Source organism: Falco naumanni, chromosome 7 (genome assembly GCF_017639655.2).
Source record: "Falco naumanni isolate bFalNau1 chromosome 7, bFalNau1.pat, whole genome shotgun sequence".
Classification (NCBI taxonomy): domain Eukaryota; kingdom Metazoa; phylum Chordata; class Aves; order Falconiformes; family Falconidae; genus Falco; species Falco naumanni.
The window spans coordinates 59380989-59389032 of record NC_054060.1 but is presented as its reverse complement, the minus strand read 5'-3'; positions in this window follow the sequence as shown (position 1 = coordinate 59389032).

Here is an 8044-nt window from a genome sequence, read left to right as displayed (position 1 = left end):
TCTCAGCACTTAGTGCCTCTGCAAATGTTGTTCTTACCCTAGTTCCACAGCATTGACTCTTCAGGGTCACTGTGTCTGTGTTCTCTTAGACTCTTCAGGGTCAGTTATGTCTGTGTTCTGTTGGCCTTATCAGTTCCTTGGATTATTTCACATTGCTCCTTCGGCTGTTTGTCATAACCTGGCAGGTCTCTCCAGTACCTGGTCCAGACCTGTGTTCCCCCCACTCCCAGAACTTGCGTGGCAAATCTGGAGTCTCTGCAGTACCTGAGGCCAGACCCCAGCTCTCTCCAGTAGGTAAGTCACAGACCACTTATCCTGTTCGCTAGCTACCCTGGGTTAAAGTTTGCTAGCAGCACACACAGACAGAACAGACAGCTTACCGAGGAACAAGATAGGACTTGGATTGGCAGATGTGTTGCCCATAAGCTTGTTTTCGCACAGCTGCCCACCGCTGCCCCACTGCCCCTCTGTTTTCCTGCCCTTGTTTGTCCTCAATGTACCTTCATCCCACCTTTTCCCCATCTTTGGCCTTTCCCCTAAAAATTCCATGATGTATTTTGCACAATCATACAAATGCCCTAAAATATCCCATAAGTTTGTTTTTCCCTGAGTGACTTGTGATAACCATCCCCCTAATCAGTTAGAAAATTCTAGTTGAATCTCCTCAAGGCTTTGAGTGGTTCCTTTAATGGCCCATGGCTGGCCTGAGATTTCTGGTCTTTGGCATTGTCTCCTGGGTCTGTGATAAGCCTGCAGATGGGGCTTAATTCTGCCTGTTGTCCTAGTCTTGCATGTTAAACACCTGTCAGTCAGATATCCTCAGAAAAAAATTATTTACATTTTTAAAAAAATTTAAAATTCCACATATCCTTACAGTGTCTACTTCTGAAAAAGAAGGGTGTCTCTGGATGTGAAATAGGGCAAAAGGTAGAGACAGGCAATCATAGGTAATGATTGGTTTTCTTAAAAAAAAAAGTTGGTTTTAACAAATTACATTGGTTTTCCTAAATGTGCCTCAGTATGGTGGGTATCCCATTTTATCCAATAACTGAGCACCTACCTCCTATATGAAAAATCTAGAGTAGATTCCATCCTCCTACATGGATTTGAATTCACATTTTCAAGAAGTGTAGAGTACCATTCTTGTCTGGCTTGCTGATTAATACTTAAAAGTGTCACACTGCCAATGGGAATGATGAGCTTTAATGTTGCCTTTTAAGAGTCAGGGGCTAAACCCCAGGCTGCCACATTCTGGATAAATGTCCCAAGTAATGTTCTACTGAGTAAAGAAATTATGGTTTTGTTATTATACTACCTCCACCTTTCGTAGCGTATGCCATTATTTCTTTTGCTGTATGCTGATAATTTTCAAATACATAATATTCCATTTCGGATCAGATTATGTGTTCCATTAGGTTTCTTTAAATCATTATTATGATTAGAAAAAGCCTGAACATTTTTGTTTTCTTTCAGTTTATCAGTCATTCAGGTAGTCCTACCCAGAAGGGAGAAAAAGCTCTGAAGGAAAGATTAACATTTGAATGTGTCTGTGTGTTCTGCTGGTTTTTGTGGATTTTATTTAACACCAGATGGCCTCAAACATTTCCCTGTATTTATGTGAAACACTGCCAAGCAATAGGATCCTCCTCTAAACATCTGGGGTAAGGTAGTAGACTGTCTAGAACTCCAAAATCACATATGGAATTGCTCAGTCGTGGCATAGCTTGTGAAGTTTTTAGGACCTAACCATGACGGCAGCATTTTATACTCAATTTACTCAGTTATATATTAATAAAATTAATGGAATAACTAATCGGGGCCTTATTCTTTGATTTAATTGTTTTTAGGAGAAAGGTGACTATCTTACCTTTTTTAAAAAACCAAAAAATTAATCATGGACTTTTTGGTTCCTTTGTTTTCACATAACACTTTGAAAAGTATTAGCTCACTGTTCACCACAAAGCACAAGTTTTTTTTCCCCTAGTTCTCCCCTATTATCTTTTCTGGTCCTTGTTTGAATATTTTTGTCTGAAATCACTTCTGACTGTTCTCGTGTCTTTTGAACTCAAACATCCCACCTCTTGGCAGCAGGAATTTCCTCACAAGGCAGCAATTTCGGGTCTCCTGTACCGGGTTGCTTAGCTCATGAGCAGGTAGGTGAGCAGCAGTGGCTGGGGGTGACACTGCTCCTGCTGTGAGCTGTGTTCATTCCGGGTCAGGAGCTTAATGCCTCCATATAAATGCAATACCACTCTGTGCCACTCCTTGGCCTTTCAGACAGGACATAAGATAAATGGCTTAAAATTTTTCCTTCCCAAGCTAAAAGTTTGAATGCTCCTTCTCTTCTGATGTGCCTGAGCACTGGGATGCAGGCCGGGCACTCTGCCTGGGGCAGTTGCATTGATTACACCATCAGTTACCCTTCCTGAAGTTGAAACAACACTTAAAATTACCTTTCTACATGTGATCACCAGTTGTAGTTTATATAGCCATGTTTTTTTACTTGCTTGTTCATGGAGATTTTTAGGTTGATTAAAGAAGTTTTTCCTTTTTTTGTCCTGTAAATAAGAGGCTGGAGGACTTCCACTTTTAATTTCCCACTCCAAATGAGCAGACTCTAGCCTGTAGCTGTAAATGTACTATTTTGCTTGAATAGTTTATAGTTTGTTTTATGTTTGAAAGTTATATTTAAATGTTGGTTAGTACTTGCCTTGCAGAAAGCACGTTGTAGAGTCATTAATTGCAGATTGTGGGTGATGCTGATGATACTTGGTGAAGTACTTGATTAAGATGCAAACAGCCAGCCACAATATCTTTTCAAAGAGTAAGACTTTTAAAGGACAGGACAACACTCTTAAAGAGATGTGGTCTTATATAGCTTCTTCAGTGCTCTTAATTCATTTCTGTAAACAAATACTTTTGCTTCAGAGACTCAAAAAATATTCCAAAATAAAACTGTCTCTTTTTTGTATAGTAAATAGCTTTAAGGAAAATAGGTAGTTGGGAAAATGTTTTGATATTCTACTGCTACCTTCAAAAGTTGAAGTCTTTCAGTATTTTTTAAATCTTTTAAACAGGTTAAGGTTTCTTGAGATGTTCATTTGAGCAAATATTTTGCATAGCTTGGGAGATAGGTAGCCTTGCTTATGAAATTCCTAAACCACCTCAAGAAAGTGTCTTATCTGTAAAGGTTATGTAAAATGTAAAACATTTTATTTGAGCATTTAAATAACATACTTATGTTGAAGATGAGCAGGGGTTGTTCCTTTAAGGGCTGTTTTTTTCTGTTTGGTTTACTATGGAAATCTTAAACTTTTTATAGATAAGCAGAAGTAAGCAAACTTAGCTGAAATCTTTTGAACCTAAGTGTTTCAGTCAGTATTTCAGCTTACTCACCGACTCATGACCAAACAAGTCCACTGAAACGGGTTAACCTTAAGCCATCCAAGAGCACTCAGATGAGGGAGCAGTTAGTGGATGCAGAAACAGAAATTTCTCAAGCATCTAGACAAACCATCAAGATACTAATTTTGGCTTCCCAGACAATGGTAGATCATCCTTCAGTGCATCATCATTTCATTTTCATCAGGCCCAGACAAGAATAAAACGCAAATCCTTCCCATGTGAAACCAGCATGGTATGTAATAGTCCTGTGCTGCACAAATGTCTTTGAATTACATATGAATGTCAACCCAGCTCCAAGATCCAGACTGCCTCTTGCAGTTTTGTTGGTTTGTAACACTTCAGTCCTTTTCAAAAGATTTAGATGCTAATGTAGGAATTTCACCATGAACAATTAGTTCTGCAGTCTGACAAAAGCAGAAGAAAAATGCTGATGGCTGGAGTGAACTCTCTGCTGATGTACTTCATTTAAGTAAAAAGGGGGGAGATATTGGAGGGGGGGTGGGGATCGTGGTGGTGGTGGTGGTGCTCTGATATCTGCATTTTGTTTGCCACAGTAAAGAGTCTGCAAGGGAAGGGCCTAGGCAATGCGTTCGTGGAGTTTGTGAATAGACGTAAGGAAAATACCAGATCAGCTAACACTAGCCGAGGAAATATTATTCACCGGTGACAAATAAGTATAAGTCTTGATTTTTGCATTTGTTACCGATGATTTCTTTTGTATTTACAGAGAAAGGAAATTTGACCTTAAAACTCAGCAATCTTTCTTCTCAAGCACTGAGATGAGGTTAAATTCTCAGCTCTGAAATGGCTGGACAACCTGCAATCTTGATTGTTTTAATGATTAGCATATATTCTGCACCTGAATTCAGCTGTGGTACCCTCACATAAATATTCCGTGTTTAATTCACTATCCTCCTATTCTACTGAGGCAGACCTTTGGAGAACACAAATAAATTTGGTTGAGTGTTATTGCAGAACTTTAGAGCTGAAACTCACTACCGCAATCCATGGTTATCCATATTTCTCACATTCTGCAAATTGCCCAAGATCTGAAAATTAGCTAGACAAAAGATTAAAAATAGCAGGAGATTATTTGGATACATTCTTCTATTGGATCACTATCAAGGGAGTACAGCCTTTTTTCTTTTCAAATATGAAAATAGTTACAAATAAATAATTTTATTATAAAATTGATAGTTTTTAAACTGGAAGCAGAGAAATTTACTCCTATTAAAAAGTCTGTTCCTCTGTTTAGGCATTTGTCCTTTCTCCGAGTTGTGAGTCTTGTGTTTTAACGCCAGCTGGCAACTAAGTGCCATGCACCCATTTGCTCACTCCCCCCTGCTCCCCCCACCCCGGTGGGATGGGAAGGAGAATTGGAAAAAGGGGAAACGCAAGGGTTGAGATAAGAACAGTTTAACAGTTTATTAATTGAAATAAAATAATAACAACAACAACAATAATTGTGATGGAAAGGGAGGAGTAAAAGCCAAGGGAAAAATAGCAAGTGATGCACAATACAGTTGCTCACCACCCGCTGACCAATGCCCAGCCAGCCCCCAAGCAGCGATCGGCCCCTCCCAGCCAGCTCCCCCCAGTTTATATACTGAGCGTGACGTTCCATGGTACGGAATATCCCTTTGGCTCGTTCGGGTCACCTGCCCTGGCTCGGCTCCCTCCCGGCTTCTGGTGCACCTGCTCGCTGGCAGGGCACGGGGAACTGAAAAGTCCTTGACTTACGGTAAGCACTGTTTAGCAACAACTAAAACATCTACATTATTCTCACACTAAGAAAAACTCTCTCCCATGCAAAACCAGGACAAGAAGGTGGTTCTAATGTACAGCTGAGACCACAGTATCAGAGCTGTGCACTGGGGACCAGCTCTGTAGTATAAATAAAAAGGCAGATAGAAAAGTGCCTGTAGCTGACACGAGTTTTTGTGTTTTGTTTTTGTTTTTGTTTTTGTTTTTTTTTTTAAATACATTAATAAAGCTGTGTTTCTTACAACTCTGTTGCATCACTTACCGTAAGAAACGTAGTACTGTTTTTGTTTCAAGTTCTGCATGTATTGTATTGATCTACATCTTATCTGTGAACAGTCAGAAGGGAAGCAGACTCTCACCCGTATCAAACTACTCAGACCAAATTATCAGTTAGATGCTGTAGAGGATGTAAGATATCCTGAATGACTGACCTTTTGCTAGGCTGCAGTTGGCTCATATATGAAGCCATGAAGTCACCTTGTATTTACCTCGCTGGCAAATTGGAAAAGAGGAACTTTTCCTCTGATTTTTGTTTTGGTAATTGTGTCTGAGAGATAAGTGTCTAGAGGAACTTTTCCTCTGATTTTTGTTTTGGTAATTGTGTCTGAGAGATAAGTGTCCTGTGAAATTCCAGCATTTTTTAATTGTTTAGCCACAGAGTCACTCTCAGTTGTCTAGCTAATTATTTAAAGATGCTCTATTCATTCACAGGTGTTGACAAGGACAGCATGTAGAATACTGCTTTGTCTTGGAAGCAGTGTACTGAATACATGTAATGACTTGGGAGAATGAGTGCTAGTAGCTAGGAATTCTTTCAATCCAATGAATTTTCATTAGTACTCTTGTTAAAGGAAGATAGGTTTGAGTGGGAGAGGGCTTAGCTATACAAATTCTGTGAATCGACTGTGGTTAATTAAAACCAGCAGAGGGTAAGTGAGCTTCTTTATTGACATATACTGTTTATACTCTTTTAGGAGAGCACTCTGTTTGCCAGTTTACTCACTTAAAAAAATCTTTGGATAATTTCACCAGTGAATGCTTTCAACATTCAAATTTTACTTCTGAAAGCACAGTTCACCGTAGTGCTAATCCTTCACTCAGTGTCCTAGGTATTTAGGTATATCCTAGGTATATTTATGTCCTAGGTATAGATCAAACTAGAGTTGAACTCCAATCATCCTGCGTATGGAATGATGTTTGCTTCTATCAGTAATTGATATTTTTTCTCATAGCTGTGGACCACTTTATGATTTATTGATAGCTTTCCAAGTTACTAATTGGGAAGTGTTATCTATTTGACTTTACACAGAATAGAACAGTATTTGGGACATTTTTGTTGCCTTGCAATAGAAACTCTGGAGGTGAATGCTGGGCCTCCTTCCTGAGGTCCACCATATTACTTGAACAGTATTGTAAAAATATAAATGTAAATTAACCTTGTTTGATGTCCACACTCCCCTAAAGCCCCAAACCTTCACAATATTAAAATCATTTTTGTCTTTAGTTCCTTTGATTCTAATCTGATCGCTATGGTCTTAATTTTCCTTTCAATGACCCTGAATAAACACATGGCAGCCTGGTGCATGCTGCTTTCCAAGTCTCTCAAACCTCACAAGCAGACTTACATGTTAGCTGTTATATAGATAAGAATATCCAAAATTACTTCATCTGTATTAAATGCTTTTAAAAAAATGAAAGTTATTGCCCTGGGGACTTGACCTGGGTTGTTTTTTTTCTATGGAATAAGGTAGATCACTGGGGAGTGGCAGCGTAAATTTCTTCATGCTATGCTGCCACTTTGATTCCTTTCTACACTTGCGGGCACTGAGTAAGCAGATCGCATTCTGAAGTCTGAGTCTTTATATTGTCTCAGCAGGCTGCAAGTGTGGTTACTTGTAACAGCAGTGGTGGCTGCTGCGATATGGCTCCCTCCACTGAAGTTATGAAAGGAAAAAATACCATTTCATTTCATATGTCATGACAGAGTACCAGTTATCATTAGCCTGGTGTGGATCTGAGCCAAAGACTTCCAGGGAGAAGCCTGCCTCCTTCCTCCTGGTCCTCTGTGGGACACCCTGGGCCAAGCAGCCGGGGAGGCTGGGGCTCCTTTCCACATTCTGGCAGTGACCGAATCTGTCTCATTTTCCCCTGTCTCACTTCCCAAACTGTAGTGTATGAAAAATGATGTTGAGTTTCTCTGCACGATATTTTAAGCACCATTCTTGGAAGCAATGTGGACATAACTACCAACTGATTTTCCCAAGATTAAAATTTATTCCTTTAAGCATAGGTTTAGAAACTGATTTTACTTCATTATAAAAAGCCTAAAAGTGTTTATATATCAATCAAGGGGATTGTTGTTGTTATCTGTTGTTTCTGGAAGCGTAACAATTTAAAATCAAAGCTTGGAACAGAGTTGCCTACTGAAGCAGAGTTGCAAGTGAAAATTAGAGAAAATCACCACTAGATGGAGTCAATGGTTTTCTAAATTATTCCTCATAGCTCGATATAATAGAGTTGCAAAATGATTATGATCACTGAGTTGTTAAGTGGAATATGATAATTTAAGTAGCTCACCTGTTTCTTGTTATAATTGCATTATCTATTCTTTAAGCTTTACAATTTTATGATTTTTCACCTCATCTAAAAATATTTTTTACAATTTGATGCTGAATAACAATATTTTAATGTAATTCTTTATCAGACGTAAAACATCTTGTATCAATGCTTACATTCCCTATTCAGGTCTCAAAGTTGTTCTTATGATTCTCTTCAGTCCCATCATTTCAAAGGGTAAGTTCAATTCTAGTGGTTTCATCATTTTTAGTAACTATAAATTGATAAATAGGGTGAATTGCCACACAATTTTTAGTTC